Genomic DNA, 25,861 nt, shown 5'->3' with positions numbered 1-25,861 from the left:
TTGGATTTTCATTTGTTGCCACTTCAAATCATCAAAATTAAATGAAATAAACATTTGAATGCATCAGTCTGTGTGCAATGAATAAATATAATGTACAAGTTACACCTTTTGAATGCAACTACTGAAATAAATCTAGTTTTTCAAAATATTCTAATTTACTGGCTTTTACCTGTATATATATTAGGGCTGCAACAAGTTCAAGTACCTCGGAGTCTTGTTCACGAGTGAGGGAAGAGTGGATCGTGAGATCGACAGGCGGATCGGTGCGGCGTCTTCAGTAATGCGGACGCTGTATCGATCCGTTGTGGTGAAGAAGGAGCTGAGCCGGAAGGCAAAGCTCTCAATTTACCAGTCGATCTACGTTCCCATCCTCACCTATGGTCATGAGCTTTGGGTTATGACCGAAAGGACAAGATCACGGGTACAAGCGGCCGAAATAAGTTTCCTCCGCCGGGTGGCGGGGCTCTCCCTTAGAGATAGGGTGAGAAGCTCTGCCATCCGGGGGGAGCTCAAAGTAAAGCCGCTGCTCCTCCACATCGAGAGGAGCCAGATGAGGTGGTTCGGGCATCTGGTCAGGATGCCACCCGAACGCCTCCCTCGGGAGGTGTTTAGGGCACGTCCGACCGGTAGGAGGCCGCGGGGAAGACCCAGGACACGTTGGGAAGACTATGTCTCCCGGCTGGCCTGGGAACGCCTCGGGGTCCCACAGGAAGAGCTGGACGAAGTGGCTGGGGAGAGGGAAGTCTGGGCTTCCCTGCTTAGGCTGCTGCCCCCGCGACCCGACCTCGGATAAGCAAAAGAAGATGGATGGATGGGCTGCAACAACTAATCGATTAAAATCGATTATAAAAATTGTTGGCGATTAATTTAGTCATCGATTCGTTGGATCTATGCTATGTGCATGCGCAGAGGCAATCTTTTTTTTTTTATTTTTTTTTTTTTTTATAAACTGCAACATGTACAAACAGCTGAGAAACAATAATCAAAGTAAGTATGGTGCTATGCTGTTTTTTCCCCCAATAAAATACTGGAAAGGATAGAAATGTAGTTTGTCTCTTTTATTCGATTATTAATCGAGTAATCGAAGTAATAATCGACAGATTAATCGATTATCAAATAAATCGTTAGTTGCAGCCCTAATATATATATATATATATATAGTGTGTGTGTTTATATTTTTTAATTTTATTTCTGATTATTATTATTTTTAATGTATTATTATTTCTTTTTTTGTTTATTTAATTGATGTATTTGTAGATACTACTTTGTTTTTCTTTTTGGGGGGGGGTATGGTTGGGATATAAACAAAAAATATTTTGACATTCAGGGCAGACAACAGATATATGATGTATGTGAATATGATGTAATGGATAGGAATTCTGATGCTGGATGTCAATAAAATGAAAAAGAAAAATGTGGGAGGAGTCGCCGCTAGAAAAAGGTGGAAAATCCTGGAGTTTTTTGGGAACTTGGAAAAATGGTACTTTGGTACGTTTTGTTTCGCAATATTATGCAAAAGCAACTGGTCTTACCTTCTGGTACACCGTTACTGTTTTCATCTAATTAATATTTCTTTTATACTTCAACAATTGTGTGCGACATTCTATTGTTGCGGTACAAAGTCCTAATGATTCATTTGCTTCCATTCCTGAGGACATTGGTAATGATGAGGTCAGAGGTTGCAACAATGGCCGCACGGCCATCATTGGAAGCGCTGGCACGAGGAAGAATGACCTTCCTGTTGATGCACTACACTCATTCATGAAAGTTGTGTACTTTGGACAGGAATGTGCTGTGCTACGCTTCGGACGGTGAGAAGACATTTCCCGCTCGGGACAAGGTGCCGGCAGCATGTCTGATGTCCCCTCCCCGCGGGAAAGGAAGGAACTCTTAATCACGGTGGTCCCGACTGCAGGGCGCCTCTGTGGGAGAACGGTGCCCCCTGGTTACCGGCACTGGGTGTGTCTGACGAGTCCCCCGTCCTCAAGGGTCCCCAAGTGTTCTGGCAGGAGGTCAGCACCCGAACACACGCATCGATGCGCACTATTTTCAGACACGCGGGAAGGATGTTAGTGGGAATAGAGGGGTGGGCGGGGGTCTTGACAGTCTCTTATTTTCCAACAGGCAACAAAACAACAGACTGATGTTGGCAACAGTAATTTTCCATCCAGCCAAAGTCACGAAGGGGCATCCTTGTACCTTTCCTGTCTTGAGCCTAATCAGGACGTATTTCCCTGTGAAAAAACACCAAGAGAATCTTAAATCATAAAGTGACACACTTCCTTGACTGCACATCCTTACTATTCAACAACTATTTTAAGAAATCATTTTAATCGTCAGAAAAGTGCGACCCCCGATTTAACTTTTTCACTTCCAATATTAGAACCTTGAGTATTAGCAGATACCGATATTATCCCAATTATAATGTGGAATGTTACAAAACCCAAAAGCCAGTGAAGTTGTCACGTTGTGTAAATGGTAAATAAAAGAGAATACATCCATCCATCCATTTTCTACCGCTTATTCCCTTCGGGGTCGCGGGGGCGCTGGAGCCTATCTCAGCTACAATCAGGCGGAAGGCGGGGTACACCCTGGACAAGTCGCCACCTCATCGCAGGGCCAACACAGATAGACAGACAACACTCACATTCACACAGAATACAATGATTTGCAAATCCTTTTCAACTTATATTCAATTGAATAGACTGCAAAGACAGGATATTTAACATTTGAACTGGAAAACTTTATTTTTTGCAAATATTAGCTCATTTGGAATTTGATGCCTGGAACATGTTTCAAAGAAGCTGGCACAAATGGCAAAAAAGACTGAGAAAGTTGAGGAATGCCCGTCAAACACTTATTTGGAACATCCCACAGGTGAACAGGCTAATTGGGAACAGGTGGGTGCCATGATTGGGTATAAAAGCAGCTTCCATGAAATGCTCAGTCATTCACAAACAAGGATGGGGCGAGGGTCACCACTTTGTCAACAAATGCATGAGCAAATTGTTTAAGAACAACATTTCTCAACCAGCTATTGCAAGGAATTTAGGGATTTCACCATCTACGGTCCGTAATATCATCAAAAAGTTCAGAGAATCTGGACAAATCACTGCACGTAAGCAGCGGTGGGTGGGTGTGTTGCGTGTGGTACACAGAATACATTTCCACACTTCTATTAGTGGACCCGGACATCTTATATGTAATAGAAATGTTTAGGGGAGGGTGTATGGTGTGTGGTCATTAAATATGTAATCTGATATATGTTCTTCACAGAAAATGAGCCAAAGCCAGTGAGTCTCAGTCTGAAAAATTAATTAATTGTATCATTTTTCTTTTAATCCATCCATCCATTTTCTACCACTTATTCCCTTTGGGGTCGCGGGGGGCGCTGGAGCCTATCTCAGCTACAATCGGGCGGTAGGCGGGGTACACCCTGGACAAGTCGCCACCTCATCGCAGGGCCAAAATGAAAACGGGTCCCACAGACCCGCACACCACACAAGAGTTAACCCTTGTGTGGTTAAAACTGCATCATCGTGATCCGAATCCATCACCTCATCTGAGACCCTGTCTCATTGTGATTTGCTTAACTCCAACACAGAGGAACTGCTCCCTTATTTCAATAACGCCTGCCTGGAGGTCCTGGATGCACTGGCCCCGTTCACATACACAAACACACACCATACCAATGATGCAGCCGTGGTGAACCAGACCACCCGCCAGCTCAGAGAGAACCTCTGCGTCTCTACAAATATTAAGATACAGTCTAGTAGAATATAAAAGGGCTGTCAAAATAGCAAAAAGCACCTATTTTCCTAATCTTGTGTCGAAAACAGTAGCCACAAAGCACAGGTGCTAGTTAACACTTTGAACTCGCCTATTGATCCACTGAACTCCAACAGTTCTTCTACTCTCTGTGAACAGTTTTGGACATTTTTCACAGAGAAAAGATCCATGATTAGACTGTCCCTTCCTGCTGCTGTAGTCTCAGTGGAAACATGTCTTCCTGCCTTCCAGTGCTTTGAGCCAGTGACTTAACTAATATAGTCCAACAGATAAAACCCTTTGCATGTCCACTGGATATTATCCCATGTCTGCTTTTTAAACATGTTTTTAACTCTATTGGGCTTTTTTATTGTCCCTCTAGTACAGAGCTGGGCAAATATTTGGACTCGGGGGCCACATTGAGAGAAAAAATGTGTCTGGGGGAGCCAATGTGTATGTGTGTATAAATTATATGTACACATTTAGCTGTAAAAACCTGCTGTACATTATGTGTGTTTGGGTCCCTTTTTTTCAGTAATACCAATACGTGGCATTTATTTATATATATATATATATATATATATATATATATATATTAGGGGTGTAACGGTACACAAAAATTTTGGTTCGGTACGTACCTCGGTTTAGAGGTCACGGTTTGGTTCATTTTCGATACAGTAAGAAAACAACAAAATATACATTTTTTGGTTATTTATTTACCAAATTTGTAAACAATGGCTTTATCCTTTTAACATTGGGAACACTATAATAATTCTGCCCACGTTAATCAACATTAAACTGCCTCAAGTTGTTGCTCAGATTAAATAGAATGACAAAACTTTTCTTCTACATATAAAAAGTGCAACATAAAACAGTTTCAAGTCAACTCATCGTGCTTAATTTATTACAGCATTTGGGAAGCCTGTAGTTGATTTTTATTATGTAAATGTTATATTTTTATCAACATGTGATAGCAGGCACCCTGCCATTCAAAACTAGGCTGCTCCATTACTAATGATTAATGTAACTATAGCTGAAAAAATAGTACAATAGCAATAGGAGAGCCAATTCATCCCTGAACACCATGGAGTTCATGTAGGCTTAATGATGCAGTTACATTGTTATATCAACTATCAGAGACAGAAACTCTTCATTTAACACAATGTCCTTTTTTGCTGCTTCATCACAGCTCAATCAACACAGAAAAAGGTAAAGTGAAATAACAGACAGACAGGGCTTTGCTGTCCGTAACACACACGCACACACACACACACACACACACACACACCGCAAAATGAGCTAACGTTACGCTAAAAGCTAATTAGCCTTCACCTCAAGCCAGGACTGCGAGCGAGCTGAGCTGCCGTTTGTTTCTAGAAGGTCAACGGGCTCATAGTGATGTTACTAGTAGTTGACTGGGAGGTGTTTATTATAATTTGGGGAGAGTCTGCAGCCTGATGCTTACCTGCTAAACACCTACCTGCTCATCATGACGCTGGAGCACTGACTACATGGGCTCTGAATACTTAGACTTAGACTTCCTTTTTATTGTCATTCAAATTTGAACTTTACAGCACAGATAAGAACGAAATTTCGTTACATAAGCTCATGGTAGTGCAGGATAAAAAAGCAATAAGGTGCATATATAAATAAATAAATATATATAAATAATGTATATGTATATATATATATATATATATATATATATATATATAAATAGATTACTGTACAGGTAAATATATTGCACTTTTTCACATGTGTCCACGTTTATGGATGTATGTTGTATTGTCTTTTTTTATTCCAGCGAGTTAATCCATTTTGGGGGGAGTTGAGGGGATAATTTAATTATGATGCGTTCAAGAGCCTTACGGCTTGAGGGAAGAAGCTGTTACAGAACCTGGAGGTTCTGCTTCGGAAGCTGCGGAACCTCTTTCTAGAGTCCAGCAGTGAAAACAGTCCTTGGTGGGTGTGGGAGGAGTCTTTGCAGATTTTCTGAGCCCTGGTCAGGCAGTGGCTTTTTGCGATTTCCTGGATAGGAGGAAGAGGAGTCCTGATGATCTTTTCCGCCGTCCTCACCACTCTCTGGAGAGACTTCCAGTCTGAGGCATTGCAGGCTCCAGTCCAGACAGAGATGCTGTTGGTCAGCAGGTTCTCTATAGTGCCTCTGTAGAATGTGGTCAGAACGGGGGGAGGGAACTGTGCTCTTTTCATCCGACGCAAAAAGTGCATGCACTGCTGAGCTCTTTTTACAAGAGCTCCGGTGTGTAGGGACCAGGTCATATTGTCAGTTATCTGCACCCCCAGGAACTTGGTGCTGCTTACTATCTCCACCGCTGTGCCGTTGATGTAGAGTGGAGCGTGGCTGGACTGGTGCTTCCTGAAGTCAACGATAATCTCCTTGGTCTTGTTGACATTCAGGACCAGGTTGTTGGTTCTGCACCAGTCAACCAGATGTTTCACCTCCTCCTGTAGTCTGTCATTGTTGTCACGGATGAGGCCCACTACTGTCGTGGCGTCCGCATACTTCACAATGTGGTTGGTAGTGGACCTGGCGCAGCAGTCATGAGTCATCAACGTGAACAGCAGCGGACTCAGGACGCAGCCCTGAGGGGAGCCGGTGCTCAGGGAGATGGCACTGGAGGTGTTGTTGCCCACTCTCACAGATTGGGGTCTGTCTGTGAGGAAGTCAAGTAGCCAGTTGCAAAGGGGGGTACTGAATCCAAGGGGGGCCAGTTTGCTCACCAAGTGCTGCGGGATGATGGTGTTGAATGCTGAGCTGAAGTCCAGGAACAACATCCGCACGTGTGTGTCCTTTTCTTCCAGATGTTCTAAGCTCAGGTGGAGTGCAGAGGAGATGGCGTCCTCTGTGGAGCGGTTAGGACGTTAAGCAAACTGGTATGGGTCGAATGTGGGGGGGGAAGTCTGGAGACAATATATTCCTTTACCAGCCTCTCGAAGCACTTCATTATGATGGGGGTGAGTGCAACGGGGCGGTAATCATTGAGGGAGGAGATTATGGGTTATTTTGGCACTGGAATGATTGTGGCCGTCTTAAAACATGATGGTACCACAGCCTGGGTCAGCGAGATGTTGAAGATGTCTGTGAGAACCCCAGCCAGCTGGTCTGCACATCCCTTAAGCACCTTGCCCGGAATGTCATCAGGTCCCGATGCTTTCCGGGGGTTCACTCTCCTCAGGGTTTTACGGTCATCCGCTATATCCAGGTTGAGCGGCTGCTCATCAGGGCAAAGGATGGATTTTCTCGCCGGAGTGGTGTTAAGTGCCTCAAACCTTGCAAAGTAGTTGTTAAGGTCATCTAGGAAGCTGATACTGTTGTCACAGGGACAGGTGGCAGCTTTATAGTCCGTGATGACCTGTATGCCCTGCCACATTCGTCTAGTGTTTGTAGGGTTTTCGAAGAAGTCCTGCACTTTCTGACTGTGAGCACGCTTTGCAACCTTAATGGCACGGTTCAGGTTAGCTCTGGCTGATTTTAATGCCACCATGTCGCCAGACTTGAAAGCCTTGTTCCGAGCCTTCAGTATTGCACGTACCTCACTGTTCATCCAGGGTTTCTCGTTGGCCCGTGTGGGGATGTTCTTGATCAAACTGACATCCTCCATGCACTTCTGAATGTATGCGGACACAGACTCTGCATACTCCTCCACACATGTGTGGTGATTTTCGGTGGCGACTGCTTTGAACATGTCCCAGTCTGTGGTTTCAAAGCAGTCTTGTAATGCTGACATTGCTCCCTCTGGTCAGGTCCTCACCTGCTTCACTGTAGCTTGCTTCCTGATCAGCAGGGGCTTGTATGCAGGAATTAGCATCACAGATAGATGGTCTGAGGAGCTGAGGTGGGGGCGTGGTGCAGCTTTATACACCTGTTTAATATTACTATACACCAAGTCCAATCTGCTTCCACCCCTGGTTGCAAAATTCACATATTGATGGAAATGAGGGAAAACTGTTTTCATGTTAGCTTGATTAAAATCCCCTACCATGATGAAAACTCCCTCTGGATGTGTATTTTGCAGTTCATTGATGGAGCAGTAAAATGAATTCAAAGCTTCTTTGGTGTTAGCACTGGGGGGAATGTACACTGCTGTGAAGATCATAGCACTGAATTCCCTGGGTAAATAAAATGGCTTGCATTTTATAGTTAATAGTTCAACATCAGAAGAGCAGTGACGTGATACTATCTTCCCATTATTGCACCAGTTATTTATACGCACTGCTGATTGGTTGTTACCGCTCTGAATACGCACTGCTGATTGGCTGTGTAGAGTACTGACAGAGACAGGCAGAACGAAGCGGAGCAGCTTGTTAAGACTTTAGCTGAGGCGGCTACTTTTAATATGTTCGTCTGGAAACTCATTCGGTACACCTCCGAACCAAACCGAAACCCCCGTACCGAAACGGTTCAATACAAATACACGTAGTGTTACACTCCTAATATATATATGTATATATATATATATATATATATATATATATATATATATATATATATATGTATATATGTATATATTAATTATAAATTAATCGCCAACTATTTTCATAATCGATTTTAATCGATTTAATCGATTAGTTGTTGCAGCCCTAATGTGTATATATATATTTATATATATGTGTATATGTAAATACATATATATATATATATATATGTATATATATATATATATATATGCAGTGTTGGGTTAGTTACTGAAAACCAGTAACTAGTTACAGTTACTAGTTACTTTATTTCAAAAGTAACTCAGTTACTAACTCAGTTACTTACACCAAAAAGTAATGCGTTACTGTGAAAAGTAACTATTTAGTTACTTCTTTTTTTCTTCTTTTTTTTTTTAAAGCTCCCATTAATGCCCTTTTTGCCTTCATTTCAGTACTGTTATTGCACTGGAGAATAATACAATCTGTTGATCAACTTGACATACATTTTTATTTTCCTTTTAACATAATGAATGAAAAACAGTGCAACATAAAAAGGCATTCCTCCTTTCTTTAAACTTGGACCAATGACCATTAATAAAAAACAATTTTAAGTGCAACATAAGAAGGCACATCATCTTCCTTGAAACATAGGTAGTGAAATAAAGCCTGACATCTGGAGTGATGCTGCTGTCTTCCACACTTGGAGCCATGGATTGTAGAATCCTTGTTTTCAGTGGCAGGATCATTGACACAGATGGTGAAGTTTCAGTGCTCAGTAGAGATGGAACACTTTTAAGCACCTAGAGGACCTCACCTGCCACTCTCACATCATCATCAGACAGGGTGACATTTGTCTTCAGGGTGTTGTGGGTCAATGCAGAGTATATAGCTGCCTGCTGCTCCAACATATCATAAGTGGAGTTCCACCTCGTTGGGACATCATGTATGAGCAGGCAGCTTTAGCATTTCTTGCTTTGTCTTAAGCACATGAGCAGCTGTTGTGCTTGGGTGGAAGTAAGAAACCTTCCTGATCCTCCCAAAGAGGCGCTCCATCCTATTGACTGAGATTCCCTTCTGTGATGCCAAATTCACTACATGTGCAAAGCACCTATCTGTGGTCCCAGTCCTGCCTCATTCTCTGTCATTATTTGATTTTTGGCATTATCACGTGTGACTGGGATATCTTTATCTTCCATTCCTTCACTGCTTGTGTCAGCACCTGCGCAAGGTGACTCTCGTAGAGGGGGCGTGTCTTCTCATCTCCCAGTCTGCTGTGATGAAGTGAGCGCTTATAGTTCCGCTGGACGTCCACCCGTCTGTCATGAGCGCAACAGATGATGCTCGGGATAGTTCATCCACAACTTTTTTCTTCTCCTGCTCATAAAGATCTGGCACAATCTTATTGCTGAAGTGGGTGCGCGACGGGATGTCGTGACGTGGTTCAAGCACGTTCAGCATGTGTTTAAAACCCTCGTTTTGCACAACCGAATCTGCACTTATAAACACACCGATTCAATGGCGCTGGGCGTTCAAGCTCCTCCGTTATTGCGCTCGCCATGACCACGCTGTGTGTGGACTGAACGTGACAACAACTTTTTTTTTTTGTTTCATATATCAAACCGCGGATCAAACCTCCCCTCCCCCAGAGGAAGATTCAGAAGAAAGACACTGCAGCGCTTCTGTTTCTAGCCGATACTGCGTTATTTTACGTTACTTTTGATGTAGTAACGCATCATGTAGTAACGGTAACTAAATTACTGAATAAAAAAAAATAACGCGTTAGATTACTAGTTACCGCCGAAACTAACGGCGTTACTTTGTAACGCGTTAGTCCCAACACTGTATATATGTATATATATGCGTGTATATATATATATATATATATATATATGTATATATATGCATGTATATATATGTGTATGTATATGTGTGTGTGTGTGTATATGTATGTATGTATACATACATATATATGTGTATGCGCCACGTGTTGGTATTAGTGTTCCTGAAAAAAAGGGACCCAAACACACATACTGTACAGCTAATTGTGTACATATCATTTACTCTGTAACACTCTTCTGCCTTGGTGACTGTGAGTAATTAGCACGTCATTATTTGATACTTGTTTGCGTTGACAAATGTGGCTTTACTGTACTTTCTATTGCACACATTTTTTTGGTACAAATCATAGAATGTGACGTTTGTGTAAAGGTTACTTGTAGGCAATCCATAACTAGAAACTTACTATTAATATCAATGAAATATTTTAACTTTCATAATGATTTGGAGCGCATGAGAAAGTGGAAAGTAAAAAAAAAAAGAAAAAAAAGTGCTGTTTAAAGAATTGGTCATTTATTAACAAATTTGAGAGCAGCAACAAAACGAATGTAAAGAAGAAAGAAAAAGTTGCTAAGTCAGCATTAATACTGCTAATGAGTTTACTGTACACCAACAGTTGAGTAGAGCTAACAACATTTTGAAGTGGATAGAGAGTTAGATCAAGCTGCAGGATGCTAAAATGATATTTTAAATGCAGCTACTGCCATCCTGTGGATTTAATAGAAGGTTGCCTACAGCCACAACTGTTTGTGTCAGTGTTTTGTGACCCAGCACTAATTAAAAAAACAAAAAATGGCTATATGCCATTATAAATTAAACTAAATACAGGCTTTAATGTTGCATTCATGGTAAATTCCATCTATTTGGACTCCACAATATGAACACAATCAGAGGAATTTTCCTGGGAAAGTATCTCCCCCAGTGCTTTTGTTTTTGTTATTTGTCAGAGCCCTTGATGAATGTAACCTTTGACCCAGTGCGCTGTCTCTCCCATAAACACGGAGAGACTTCAAACCCACACGGGAACCTTTTTAGGCTACAAATGTTAAACAGCCCAGATTGGACCATGCAACCTGAAATCACACATGGACTGACTGGCGGGCGCCTGCTATCTGATACAGCGCTTTTTGACGTACGGCCAAACATTGCACGTAACGAACGTATCATTTCTGAACTGAGGAGACCAATTTTTGAAGCTTTTCAGGTGGAGTTCTTTCCCATTCTTGCTTGATGTACAGCTTAAGTCAGGGGTCGGGAAACTTTTTGGCTGAGAGAGCCATGAAAGACAAATATTTTAAAATGTATTTCCGTGAGAGCCATATAATATTTTTTTTAACACTGAATACAACTAAATGCGTGCATGTTTAAGTAAGACCAACATTTTTAGAGTCTCTCATTCTTTTTAATAACATTGTTATTCTGAAGCTAACCAATAATAAATAAAATACTTGAACAGGTGCGGTAGAAAACAGATGGATGGATTAAAATGCATGAGAATGTTTTATATTTTGAACGTTATTTTTAACACTGTGATTACCAGCGGAATTATTCAGTACTTATCCTGTTAAGTAATGTCAGCTAAGATTTATCTGAGAGCCAGATGCAGTCATCAAAAGAGCCACATCTGGCTCTAGAGCCATAGGTTCCCTACCCCTGGCTTAAGTTGTTCAACAGTCTCCCTTGTGCTATTTTAGGCTTCATATTGCACCACACATTTTCAATGGGAGACAGGTCTGGACTACAGGCAGGCCAGTCTAGTACCCGCACTCTTTTACTACGAAGCCACGCTGTTGTAACACAGCAGGGGCGTCCATGATAACATTGCTTGGATGGCAGCATATGTTGCTCCAAAACCTGTATGTACCTTTCAGCATTAATGGTGCCTTCACAGATGTGTAAGTTACCCATGCCTTTGGTACTAATACACCCCCAAACCATCACAGATGCTGCCTTTTCAACTTCGCGCCTAGAACAATCCGGATGGTTCTTTTCCTCTTTGTTCCGGAGGACACGACGTCCACAGTTTCCAAAAACAATTTCAAATGTGGACTCGTCAGACCACAGAACACTTTTACACTTTGCATCAGTCCATCTTAGATGAGCTCGGGCCCAGCGAAGCCGGCGGCGTTTATGGGTGTTGTTGATCAATGGCTTTGCATAGTAGAGTTTTAACTTGCACTTAAAGATGTAGCGACCAACTGTAGTTACTGATAGTGGTTTTCTGAAATGTTCCTGAGCCCATGTGGTGATATCCTTTACACACTGATGTCACTTTTTTGATGAAGGGACCCAAGTGTAACCCATATTCAAAATACCCATTAAAAACATGCATACAGTGCAAAGACTTTTATTGTGGAGGGATACTTCCTGCCGCTCGCTTCCTTTTAAGGAAGTGCTGCTCACTTCACAACCCCCTCCCGTACCTGCTGTGGCTGCATTCTTCAGATGCAAGTGCCATTGATTATTTGAGAAAGCAAATGGTTAAGCTTCAAGAGAAGATGTCCGCTCTGTTGTCTAGAAAAACACAGAACACTGATAGAACAGATCACAAACAGAACAAGCAGAAACCAAGAAATAGCAATGCTACAAAACCTAATTGGTTTTGTTTCAAATGCAGGCAAGATGGACACATGTTCAAACAATGCAAGCCCCGCTCTAGTGGAGAACAAGAGGAGACCGGTCAAGCTCAAGCAACAATCCGGGGAGAGCCGTAAGCCGTTAAACTGCATGCAGCTTCCTCGGGGGGACAAGTGGGAGCAGTCCACCGATCGTTGTCCCCACAGCAGGCACTCAACTTTTCAAGCCTCAATACCAAAAGGCATGGTTGTCACCAGAAGCACTGGAGAGATCAAAATCCGAGGAGCCAAATTCCATTGCTTCTTTGACACAGGATCTCAGGTCACAACAGTTTCGCACTCATTTTACAACACCTACCTCGCAGATCATGAAGTAAAACCTTTGAACAATCTCCTTGAGGTAGAGTGCGCCAACGGACAGAGTGTGCCTTATATTGGATATATAGAGCTTGGCATAACTTTCCCGGCAGAGTTTGTCGGTGAGGAGATGGACATTGACACTCTTGCCCTTGTTGTCCCTGACCTGCAGGCATTTTTAGACATAATGCAGGTTTGGTTTTGGAGTTAGGTTTATAACTTTTCATATTTAGTATGACAGTAGTATGGGGTATCGGACTGTCTGATTGTGGCGGGTCGCTCCCTGTATGATGCCAGAGCTTGGTCCGCATTGCCGGCAGTAAGTCGGACCTCTTTCCAGTGAGGGTTGAACTAAACCACAAATAGGGCAGCCTTGGCGGACCAAGGCTGCCCTTTGTCACCGATTCTGTTGTTAACTTTTATGAACAGAATTTCTAGGCGCAGTCATGGCGTTGAGGGGATCCGGTTTGGTGGTTGCAGGATTAGGTCTCTGCTTTTTGCAGATGATGTGGTCCTGATGGCTTCAACTGGCCAGGATCTCCAGCTCTCATTGGATGGCCGAGTATGAAGCAACTGGGATGAGAATCAGCACCTCCAAGTCCGAGTCCATGGTTCTCGCCCGGTAAAGGGTGGGGTGCCATTTCCAGGTTGAGGAGGCGATGGCACATACTAGATGGCCCCAAGTGGAGGAGTTCAAGTACCTAGGAGTCTTGTTCATGAGTGAGGGAAGAGTGGATCATGAGATCCACAGGCGGATCGGTGCGGCGTCTTCAGTAATGAGGACGCTATATCGATCCATTGTGGTGAAGAAGGAGCTGAGCCAGAATTAAAAGCTCTAAATTTACCGGTCGATCTACATTCCCATCCTGCACCCATGGTCATGGTTATGACCGAAAAGACAAGATCACGGGTACAAGCGGCCAAATTGAGTTTCCTCCGCCGGGTGGCGGGTCTCTCCCTTGGAGATAGGAGAAGAAGCTCTGTCATCCGGGAAGAACTCAGAGTAAAGTGCTGCTCCTCCACATTGAGAGGAGCCAGATGAGGTGGTTCGGGCATCTGCTCAGGATGCCACCCGAACGCCTCCCGAGGGAGGTGTTTAGGGCAAGTCCGACCGGCAGGAGGCCACGGGGAAGCCCCAGGACACATTGGGAAGATTATGTCTCCCGGCTGGCCTGGGAACGCCTCAGGATCCCCCGAGAAGAGCTGGAAGAAGTGGCTGGGAGAGGGAAGTCTGGGCTTCTCTGTTTAGGCTGCTGCCCCCGCAACCCGACCTCAGTTAAGCGGAAGAAAATGGATGGATTTAGTAACGACAAAAAAAAAATGATTCTAGTAAATTTCACATGGATACAATTTTACAGGTATTTTTAGACATAATGCATGTTTGGTTTTGGAATTATGTTTATATAACTTTCATATGTATTATGACAGTTATACTGTCATCTTGAGTAAAACTAACTTGTGTCTTTACAAACATTACAAACTATGTTTTTCCAGTAAAACTCACAAAAATAATTGTTTCCAGGCATTGTTATACATTTTTCATGTGTGGTTTAGGAAATATGTTTAAATAACTGTCATATTGAATGTGGCAGTTATACTGTTATTATGTGTAAAACCAAATTTTTGTATTTGCAAACCTTACAAAAACAACTGATTCTAGTAAAACTCACATAGATTCAATATTACAGGCATTTTTAGACATTTTACATGTTTGGTTTAGGAGTTGTGTTTGAATACATTTTTATTGCTTTTTTCGTTAGGGCAAGTCCGATCGGCAGGAGGCCACAGGGAAGACCCAGGACACATTGGGAAGACTATGTCTCAGGCTGGCATGGTAATGCCTCGGGATCCCCCGAGAAGAGCTGGACAAAGTGGCTGGGGAGAGGGAAGTCTGGGCTTTTCTGCTTAGGCTGCTGCCCCCGCAACCCGACCTCGATAAGCGGAAGAAAATGGATGGATTTAGTATGACAGTTATACTGTCATATTGAGTAAAAAAAACGATTTTTCATAGATTCAATATTACAGGCATCTTTAGATGGATTGTATGTTTGGTTTTGGAGATATGTTTATACAACTTTCATATTTAGTATGACAGTTATACTGTCATATTGAGTAAAAAAAAAAAAAAGACTTGTGTCTGCAAACCTTACAAAAGATGATTATTCTAGTAAAACTAACAAAGATACATTTTTCCAAGCATTATTAGCATTTGTTGTTTTGGACTTATAATGCTTGCGTTGCCGGCAGTGAGAGGCGACGGGCTCGGGTGGCAATTCTTGTTGCCCCCCGGCTCAAAGCCTGCACGTTGGAGTTCAACCCAGTTTTTCATCGGCAGGAACATCATTTTACTCCAAATTTTAAGTACATTTTATATATCTGTACTATTTGCTCTTATGAAGTAATTCAGTAGATTTTAATTATTTTCTTGTGCTTGACATTTTAATTGACTTGGTTGCATTACGTTACATTACTCACTAAAATTAGATAATCATTGCCAGTTTTCTTTTGATAAATGTTACCAAATAAATTTAACCAATACTCTATGCATTTAATATATATGTATCACATATCACACAACTAAATTACAATGCAATTAAACAGTTTATTTTTAATTCAATCTTACAACCCTCTGAAACAGAGTTTCTACATTCATTGCAGAAATATAATACTCAACAACAACTTCTGGGAGAGGGTCAGGACAGAAACCGCCTCTTAAACTTTGAGCAGTAATCTTTCTCCCTGATGAATTTCTCCTCGACCTCCTCTCCCTAGCCCTCAACTCCAACTGTCCACAAAGTCCACTGGCTCCTCCAAAGGGAACCCTGAAAATGAAGAGTCACAATTTGTGGTAGTAAAACAATGGTCTAAAATATTCAGCCACAATTTTAATATTACATTATGATGGATGAATAAGGGAAAATAACAAAGCAATATAATGCATACATTATTTTCTACTTGCCTGAATTATGAGAATAATGTTCTGTTCTGATTTGCTTCCTGTTGATGGAAAAATATTTGAATAAGAAATAAACTACATCATAAACATTAATGAACATTTTGTTTTGTCTAGCTAAATAAAACAATTAACACATGACAGATTTATTTGCGAGTAGAAGTTGTAATGAACAATCCATTCTTTCATTGAATTACAAAAACATGTTGCTGTGGGCTTCACACCGATAACTAGCTTCTTGTCAAAAAAAAGAAAAGAAAGAAAACTGCCAGCGAAGTCTCTTTGTAATCGCAAGCTGATGCTCTCAAAGACCTCTGGCGCTTCTGTCAGTAAATGTGTGTTTTAAAAACCTATTCTGGGGCATTTCTCCCAAACATTCAGCAGTATCGCCCCCTCATTCCCAATGCACATTAATTAACATTAATTCACTAACGTTAACGTTACTTCAGTGTCGCCGCCAAAAGTTTTACAGAGAACAATACCATGTTCTACTATGTTGACGTCAGTTGATAAAAGTTATACCGTTAGGTTGGTGGTTTTTTAATATCCTAACGTTATATTAGTTAACTTTAGTTTTTATCAGGAAAAACTGCAGCCCTCCCACTACAGGCCAGCACGGACCAATGTAGCGTTATGCTAACTTTTTTACTTAACTTACTTACTTAACTTATGAGCAGTTACACATCTTGCGTCAAACTACATGCAGACGTATAAAAAAGAAGGTAATAACTTACCTGTGGAATGACTTGCGCGCGCTACACCTTGCAGTACTCTGTGGAGTGATCCTAACGGCCAGGGCCTGTTGTGCTGTGCGCATGCGTCGTCGTGCATGAGTTTCAAAACACTAGATTTTCAGAGTAAAGTTTATGTAATATTTTTAGGTTTATGTATGTACAACTATTAAACATTTAAATAGTATGAGGAAACATAAGTAAAACTTACTCTTCCCCCATAATTCATGTATTAAATGAATACAAAAATGTTTAATTTTACTTAAGAAACTCTAGTTCTTACTGAATGTTAAAATTATTAGGTATAAATTATGACAGTTACTCTAATAGAGTTTACAGCACCAAAAAGTCACTTTTTTCAGTGTGGTCAGCAGGCTCTTTATAACAAAGATACATCTCTCCAAGCATTATTAGCTATTTTGCATTTGTTGTTTAGGAGTTATGTTTAAATAACTGCCATAGTGAGTAAAACCTCAATTTTGTATTTGCAAACCTTACAAAAACAACTGATTCTAGTAAAACTCACACAGATACAATATTACAGGCATTTTTAGACATGTTTGGTTTTGGAGTAATGTTTATATAATCATATATAGAGGGACGGCGTGGCGCAGTGGAAGAATGGCCGTGCGCGACCCGAGGGTCCCTGGTTCAATCCCCACCTAGTACCAACCTCGTCATGTCCGTTGTGTCCTGAGCAAGACACTTCACCCTTGCTCCTGATGGGTGCTGGTTAGCGCCTTGCATGGCAGCTCCCTCCATCAGTGTGTGAATGTGTGTGTGAATGGGTAAATGTGGAAGTAGTGTCAAAGCGCTTTGAGTACCTTGAAGGTAGAAAAGCGCTATACAAGTACAACCCATTTATCATTTATCATTTATGACAGCTATACTGTTATATTGAGTAAAAAAAACTAACTTGTGTCTTTACAAACCTTACAAAATATATTTTTTCTAGTAAAATTAAAAAAGATACATATATCCAGGCTTTATTAACAGTTTTGCATTTGTTGTTTAGGAGTTATGTTTAAATAACTGTCATAGTGAGTAAAATCTAATTTTTGTATTTGCAAACCTTACAAAAACAACTGATTCTCATAAAACTCACATGGAGGCATTTTTAGACATAACATGTTTGGTTTTGGAGTTATGTTTATATAACTTTCTCATTTAGTATGACAGTTATACTGTCATATTGAGTAAAAAACGAACTTGTGTCTGTACAAACCTTAAAAAATATTGTTTTCCAGTAAAACTCACAAAGAGACATTTCCCCAGGTATTATTAGCCATTGTGCATGTGTGGTTTCGGAGTTATGTTTAAATAAATGTCAAATTGAATGTGGCAGGTATACTGTCATGAGTAAAACCTAATTTTTGTAATTGTAAACCTTACCAAAATGCCTGATTCTGGTAAAACTCACATAGATTCAATATTACATGCATTTTTAGACGGATTGCTTGTTTGGTTTTGGAGTTATGTTTTTACAACTTTCATATTTAGTATGACAGTTATACTGTCATATTGAGTAAAAAAAAAACTAACTTGTGTCTTTGCAAACCTTACAAAAGATCATTATTCTGGTAAAGACTTAGACTTTCTTTTTATTGCCATTCAAATTTGAACTTTACAGCACAGATAAGAACAACATTTCGTTACAAAAGCTCATGGTAGTGCAGGATAAAAAAGCAATAAGGTGCATATATAAATAAATAAATATAAATAATATAAATATACTTAAATATATAAAAATAAATAAATAAAAAGATTACTGTGCAGATAAATATATTGCACTTTTTCCACATGCGCCCACGTTTATGGGTGTGTTATATTGTTTTTTTTATTCCAGCGAGTTAATCCATTTTGAGGGGAGTTGAGGGGATAATTTAGGGACGGCGTGGCGCAGTGGAAGAATGGCCGTGCGCGACCCGAGGGTCCCTGGTTCAATCCCCACCTAGTACCAACCTCGTCATGTCCGTTGTGTCCTGAGCAAGACACTTCACCCTTGCTCCTGATGGCTGCTGGTTAGCGCCTTGCATGGCAGCTCCCTCCATCAGTGTGTGAATGTGTGTGTGAATGGGTAAATGTGGAAGTAGTGTCAAAGCGCTTTGAGTACCTTGAAGGTAGAAAAGCGCTATACAAGTACAACCCATTTATCATTTATTTATTTATTTATAATTTAATTATAATGCGTTCAAGAGTCTTACGGCCTGAGGGAAGAAGCTGTTACAGAAGCTGGAGGTTCTGCTTCGGAGGCTGCGGAACCTCTTTCTAGAGTCCAGCAGTGAAAACAGTCCTTGGTGGGGGTGGGAGGAGTCTTTGCAAATTTTCTGAGCCCTGGTCAGGCAGCGCTTTTTGCGATCTCCTGGATAGGAGGAAGAGGAGTCCTGAAGATCTTTTCCGCCGTCCTCACCACTCTCTGGAGAGACTTCCAGTCTGAGGCACTGCAGGCTCCAGTCCAGACAGAGATGCTGTTGGTCAGCAGGCTCTCTATAACAAAGATACAGTTCTCCAAGCATTATTAGCTATTTGCATTTGTTGTTTAGGATTTATGTTTAAATAACTGTCATAGTGAGTAAAACCTAAATTTTGTATTTGCAAACCTTACAAAAACAACTGATTCTAGTAATACTCACATGGATACAATATTACAGGCATTTTTAGACTTAATGCATGTTTGGTTTTAGAGTTATGTTTATATAACTTTCATATTTAGTATGACAGTAAAACTGTCATATTGAGTAAAAAAACAACTAACTTGTGTCTTTACAAACCTTACAAAATAGTTTTCCCAGTAAAACTCACAAAGATCCATTTCTACAGGCATTATTAGCCATTTTGCATGTGCGATTTAGGAGTTATGTTTAAATAACTGCCATATTGAGTGTGACAGTAAAGTCATAGTGAGTAAAACAAACTAACTTGTGTCTTTGCAATGCTTACAAAAGAAAATGTTACTAGTAAAACTCACAAAAGATACATTTCTTCATGCATTATTAGAAAATGTTCATGTGTAGTTTAGGAGTTATGTTTTAATAACTGTCAAAATGAGTGTGGCAGTTATACGGTCATTCAGTGTTAAACCTCATTTTTGTATTTGCAAACCTTACAAAAACAACTGATTCTAGTAAAACTCACATAGATTCAATATTGCAGGCATTTTAGACATTTCACATGTTTGGTTTAGGAGTTGTGTTTGAATACATTTTAATTGCTTTTTTCGTTAGGGCAAGTCCGACCGGCAGGAGGCCACGGGGAAGCCCCAGGACACATTGGGAAGACTATGTCAGCCGGCTGGACTGGGAACGCTTCGGGATCCCCCGAGAAGAGCTGGATGAAGTGGCTGGGGAGAGGGAAGTCTGGGCTTCTCTGCTTAGGCTGCTGCCCCCGCAACCCGACCTCAGATAAGCGGAAGAAAATGGATAGATTTAGTATGACAGTTATACTATTATATTGAGTAAAAAAAACTAACTTGTGTCTTTATAAACCTTGTTTTCTAGTAAAACTCAAAGATACATCTCCAGGCATTATAAGCCATTTTGCATGTGTGGTTTAGGGGTTATGTTTAAATAACTGCCATATTGAATTATGAGTAAAACCTCATTTTTGTAATTGTAAACCTTACCAAAATACCTGATTCTGGTAAAACTCACAAAGATTCAATATTACAGGCATTTTTAGACGGATTGCATGTGTAGTTTTGAAATTATGTTTATACAACTTTCTTATTTAGTATGACAATTATACTATCATATTGAGTAAAAAAACTAACTTGTGTCTTTGCAAACCTTACAAAAGAACATTATTTTAGTAAAACTCACAAAAATACATCTCCAGGTATTATTAGCCATTTTGCATTTGTTGTTTAGGAGTTATGTTTAAATAACTGGCATAGTGAGTAAAACCTAATTTTTTGTATTTGCAAACCTTACAAAAACAACTGATTCTAGTAATACTCACATGGATACAATATTACAGGCATTTTTAGACATTTTGCATTGTTGGCCTTCCGCCCGATTGTAGCTGAGATAGGCTCCAGCGCCCCCCGCGACCCCAAAGGGAATAAGCGGTAGAAAATGGATGGATGGATGGGTTTAGGAATAATGTTGCAATACATTTTTATTGCTTTTTTTGCATTATCTCAGGATTGTAAAAATATTACTGTCATATTGAGTAAAAAACTACTGATTGGGTGTGGCAGTTAGTCACACCCAATCATATTGTTGAGATAGCAACAGCTATCTTAACATTATGTGTAAAACCTAATTGTTGTATTTGCAAACCTTACAAAAACAAGTGATTTTAGTAAAACTCACATGGATAAAATATTACAGGCATTTTTAGACATAATACATCTTTGGTTTATGAATCGTGTTCGATTGCTCCTGCTCACAGAACCACACAGCAGCGCACGACACACGAGCCACAAGCCCACAGCCCAAGGCAGTTATATACCCCTGCAAATCCACAAGGCACGACACTTACTTTGGAGGCAGAGTTTCCTCTGCCCCTGCGGGTTGTGGGATTCTGGGGGTTCTTTTCGGTAGCCTGCGGGTCTGCTGGGTAGTCCTGGGGATTCCTTCTCAACCTGCGCGCGTTCACCCGGTCCTCCTTGTCAAGCCTGACGATCCTCCTGGTCGCTCCTTTTTAAATGTGTGCAGCCCTAATGCTCCACAGTTGCGTCTGATTTCAGGTGCCGTTCGATCGGGCCCTTTGGTTGTCAGGGGCAACAAGCTAAAAGGGGCAACGTCTTAAAGTGCCAGCAAAGTCCACAAGAAATAAAATGATGCAATTAAAAATACAGTCAAAGTCCTCAAAGTGTAAAAACATGCAATTAAAAATACAATCAAATTGTAAAATGTAAAAACATGCAATTAAAATCTACAACAATAAAAACACTCAGACATGCATGACAATGAAACAAAAAAAATAAAATCCCCTTCTTGTGTCCCATCACATCCCCCCCCCCCATACATTATCGTTGTCAGTCCCTGCAACGGTGCGAACTCTCGTCTGCATAGCAGGCAGGCAACTGTCGGTCAAAGCCTTTTTTAGCTCTTCATAGGACGTCTGACACTCTGGTGTCCACACTATTTTGTGGGCCTGTGCCTTCTTGTCGGTGGGACGGCCAGTGAGGCCGTCCCACCGACATTTATTTAGGGGACGGGCTATTTTAGCAAACCCAGCCACAAAACGTTGGTAATAGCCTGCCAATCCAAGAAACGCTCTCACTTCCTTGACAGTGGTCGGAGCGGCCCAGTCCTGTACTGCCTTCATTTTACCTGGGTCCGGTCTCACTCCATCCCGATCCACCACGTGTCCCAAGAATTTCACCTCACGCTGAAAGAGCTTGCACTTAGAGGGCTTGAGTTTAAGTCCATGTCGCTGCAACCGTTCAAACACCTGGTCCAGGTGCTGTAGATGGGCAGTGAAATCAACAGAAAAAATTATTATGTCATCAAGATAAACCAAAAATGATTCCGCTATTTGACCATTCAAACAATGATGTATAAGCCGTTGGAAAGTGGCAGGTGCATTGCATAGACCAAATGGCATGCGTTCAAACTCGAACAGTCCGAGGGGAGTTGTAAATGCAGTCTTTTCACCATCGTCCGGGTGCACCTCCACTTGCCAATATCCACTAGCGAGGTCTAAGGTCGAAAACCATTCAGATTTGCTCAGACCAGTAAGGGTCTCTTCGATTCGGGGGAACGGAAAGGCGTCTTTCTGTGTAACTGAGTTTAACCTCCGGTAGTCTACACAAAAGCGCCAACTCCCATCCTTTTTGCGGACTAACACTATAGGTTCTGCCCAGGGACTGCAGCTTTCCTTTATCACTCTCTGTTCAAGCATACCTGAAAGCATGCAGTGTCTTCACTTCCTTATACTACAGAGGCGGGATGGGTCGGTATCTCTCCCTGGTAGGGGCGGAATCTCCAGTCAATATCCTGTGTTGCACAACACTGGTCTTTCCAAAGTCCTCATGTTGTGCAAACACCTTCTCCCACTTCGCCAGCAGGGCGCGTAGCTGCACCTGTTGCTGCTCAGACAGATCCGGCTTATCACTCAAATCCCTAACATCTGGGACAGTTCTGGATTGGTTTGGGCTGTGGCATCAATGAGTCACACTTTTACCACACCCTCCTCTACTAGAGACAAACACAGATCCTCAGCTCCATGCACATCACTATCATCAACACAGAACAGCTGCCCTAGCTTCTCAAATCGTTTGAAGGAAATACTGTAGGAATGGGGGTTATAAACACGGAGGGGCAGCCTACCTCTGTTCACCACGACCAGTGATTTTGGCGTGGCAGGGCGCAGTAGTTAGCCCCACACCAACATCTCCTATGGGGGATATGTAATACTAGTCTTCGAGGCCAATCTCACGTGGCCTAGCAAACCATCTTCAGCAGCAACAGCTTCTATACGGGAACATGTAGCAAAAGCTTCCCTCCACACCTTTTGCTTTTGAAGATGCCGAAGAGTAGAGGTCTTAGGACATTTAAAAACGGCATCCCAACAACCCACGATTAGATTCATACCTATTATGAAGGGGTGTGTACAGTTTTGATCCGCAACAATTACTACTCCTCTTTCGGGAACTTTAACACCCTCTACCTCAAAATCAAGAACCGCATAGGGGATTTCCAGGACATTAGCTTCTCCTAGACGAAAAAGGGTAGGGGTCCTTTCGAGCTTAGCTTTGGTAAAGTGAGCATTAAATAGGCTTTCGGAGCGTCACTTGGGACCCGGTGTCTAAAAGTCCTGGCAGAATAGTGCCTCCAGCGTCTACTTGTATTGTGGGGCATTGACCTACAAATGTTTCTGGGGCCCTGGATGATGTTGGCGTGGTGGCCAGCCCTGCAACTCGGACCTCAGCAGCAGGGACATTTAGTTTAAATCCGGTGCATGTGTAGTTGCAGTGCTGAATTTTTAGACATAATGCATGTTTGGTTTTGGAGTTGAAGTGAACTTTTGTTTATAGTATGACAGTTCTACTGTTATATTGAGTAAAAAAAACTAACTTGTGTCTTTACAAACCTTACAACATATTTTTTCCCAGTAAAACTCACAAAGATACATTTCTACAGGCATTATTAGCCATTTTGCATGTGTGGTTTAAGAGTTATGTTTAAATAACTGATATTGAGTGTGACAGTATACTGTCAAAGTGAGTAAAAAAAACTAACTTGTGTCTTTGCAAACCTTACAAAAGAAAATGTTACTAGTAAAACTCACAAAGATACATTTCTTCATGCATTATTAGAAAATGTTCATGTGTAGTTTTGAAGTTATGTATATATAACTTTCATATATAGTATGACAGTTATACTGTTATATTGAGTAAAAAAAACTAACTTGTGTCTTTACAAACCTTACAACATATTTTTTCCCAGTAAAACTCATAAAGATACATTTCTCCAGGCATTATTAGCCATTTTGCATGTGTGGTTTAGGAGTTATGTTTAAATAACTGAAATTGAGTGTGACAGTATACTGTCAAAGTGAGTAAAAAAACAACTAACTTGTGTCTTTGCAAACCTTACAAAAGAAAATGTTACTAGTAAAACTCACAAAGTTACATTTCTTCATGCATTATTAGAAAATGGTCATGTGTAGTTTAGGAGTTATGTTTAAATAACTGTCATATTGAGTGTGGTAGTATAACTGCCACACATATTGAGTTATAAAGTTATGTGTAAAACCAAATTTTTGTATTTGCAAACCTTACAAAAACAACTGATTCTAGTAAAACTCACATATATTCAATATTAAAGGCATTTTAGACATTTTACATGTTCTGTTTAAGAGTTGTGTTTGAATACATTTGTATTGCTTTTTTCGTTAAGGCAAGTCCAAACGGCAGGAGGCCACGGGGAAGACACAGGACACATTGGGAAGATTATGTCAGCTGGCTGGCCTGGGAACGCCTCGGAATCCCCCGAGAAGAGCTGGACGAAGTAGCTGGGGAGAGGGAAGTCTGGGCTTCTCTGCTTAGGCTGCAGCCCCCACAACACCACCTCGGATAAGCGGAAGAAAATGGATGGATTTAGTATGACAGTTATACTATCATATTGAGTAAAAAAAACTAACTTTTGTTTTTGTAAACATTCAAAATATATTTTTTCTAGTAAAGCTCACAAAGATACATATAGTTTAAATAACTGTCATAGTAAGTCAAACCTATTTTTTGTATTTGAAAACCTTACAAAAACAACTAATTCTAGTAAAACTCACATGGATTCAATATTAGAGGCATGTTTACACATTTTGCATGTTTGGTTTAGCAATTATGATGGAACACATTTTTATTGCTTTTTTCGTATTGTCTCAGGATTTTAAGAATATTACTCTCAAATTCAGTAAAATACTACTTTCTGTGTTTGCAAGGATTAAAAAGGCATATTTTTCGAGTAAAACTCCTAAGGATGCATTATTTCAGGCATCATTAACCATTTAGCATTTGTAGTTTAGGAGTTATGTTTAAATAACTGTCATATTAAATGTAACAGTATACTCTCATATAGAGTAAAACCTAATTTTTGTATTTGCAAACCTTACAAAAACAACTGATTCTAGTAAAACTCACATGGATTCAATATTACAGTTATTTTTAGACATTTTGCCTGTTTGGTTTAGAAATTATGATGGAATACATTTTTATTGCTTTTTTCGCATTATCTCAGGATTTTAGGAATATTACTGTCATATTGAGTAAAAAACTACTTTTTCTGTTTGCAAGCCTTAAAAAGGCATATGTTTCGAGTAAAACTCACAAGAATGCATTAATTCAGGCAATATTAGCTCATTTTATGTGTAGTTTAGGAGTTATGTTTAAATTACTGTCATATTGAGTGTACATTGTCATGGTGAAAAAAAACACATTTTTGTATTTGCAAAAAATTTCAAACACAGCAGATTCTAGTAAAATTCACATGGATTCAATACTACAGGCATTTTTACACATATTGCATGTTTTACTTGGGAAATATGAATGAATATATTTGTATTGCTTTTTTCGCATTATCTCAGGATTTTAGGAATATAACTGTCATATTGAGTAAAAAAAACACTTTTTGTGTTTGCAAGCCTTAAAAAAGCATATGTTTTGAGTACAACTCACAAGAATGCATTATTTCAGGCAATATTAGCTCATTTTTATGTGTAGTTTAGGAGTTAGGTTTAATTTATTGTCATAATGA

General features: G+C 40.6%; 1 long non-coding RNA gene across 2 annotated transcripts in view; it reads left to right on the top strand.

Moving 5' to 3' along the window:
• Positions 1-15,011, top strand: part of LOC133579765 (uncharacterized) — a 30,110-nt gene extending 15,099 nt beyond the window's left edge. Inside the window, exons 3-4 of one of the 2 annotated variants that reach the window (XR_009812051.1) lie at positions 1,786-2,012; positions 14,735-15,011. This is a non-coding gene — a long non-coding RNA (uncharacterized lncRNA). Of the gene's footprint in view, positions 1-1,785; positions 2,494-14,734 lie in introns of those variants that run through there. The other variant, XR_009812050.1, reaches the window with a different exon arrangement.
• The last annotated feature ends 10,850 nt before the right edge of the window (positions 15,012-25,861 follow it).

The sequence above is a fragment of the Nerophis lumbriciformis genome, unplaced genomic scaffold, assembly GCF_033978685.3.
Source record: "Nerophis lumbriciformis unplaced genomic scaffold, RoL_Nlum_v2.1 HiC_scaffold_45, whole genome shotgun sequence".
Lineage (NCBI taxonomy): Eukaryota > Metazoa > Chordata > Actinopteri > Syngnathiformes > Syngnathidae > Nerophis > Nerophis lumbriciformis.
The sequence above is the reverse complement of the archived record's forward strand: the minus strand, read 5'-3'. Positions and strand labels throughout refer to the sequence as shown.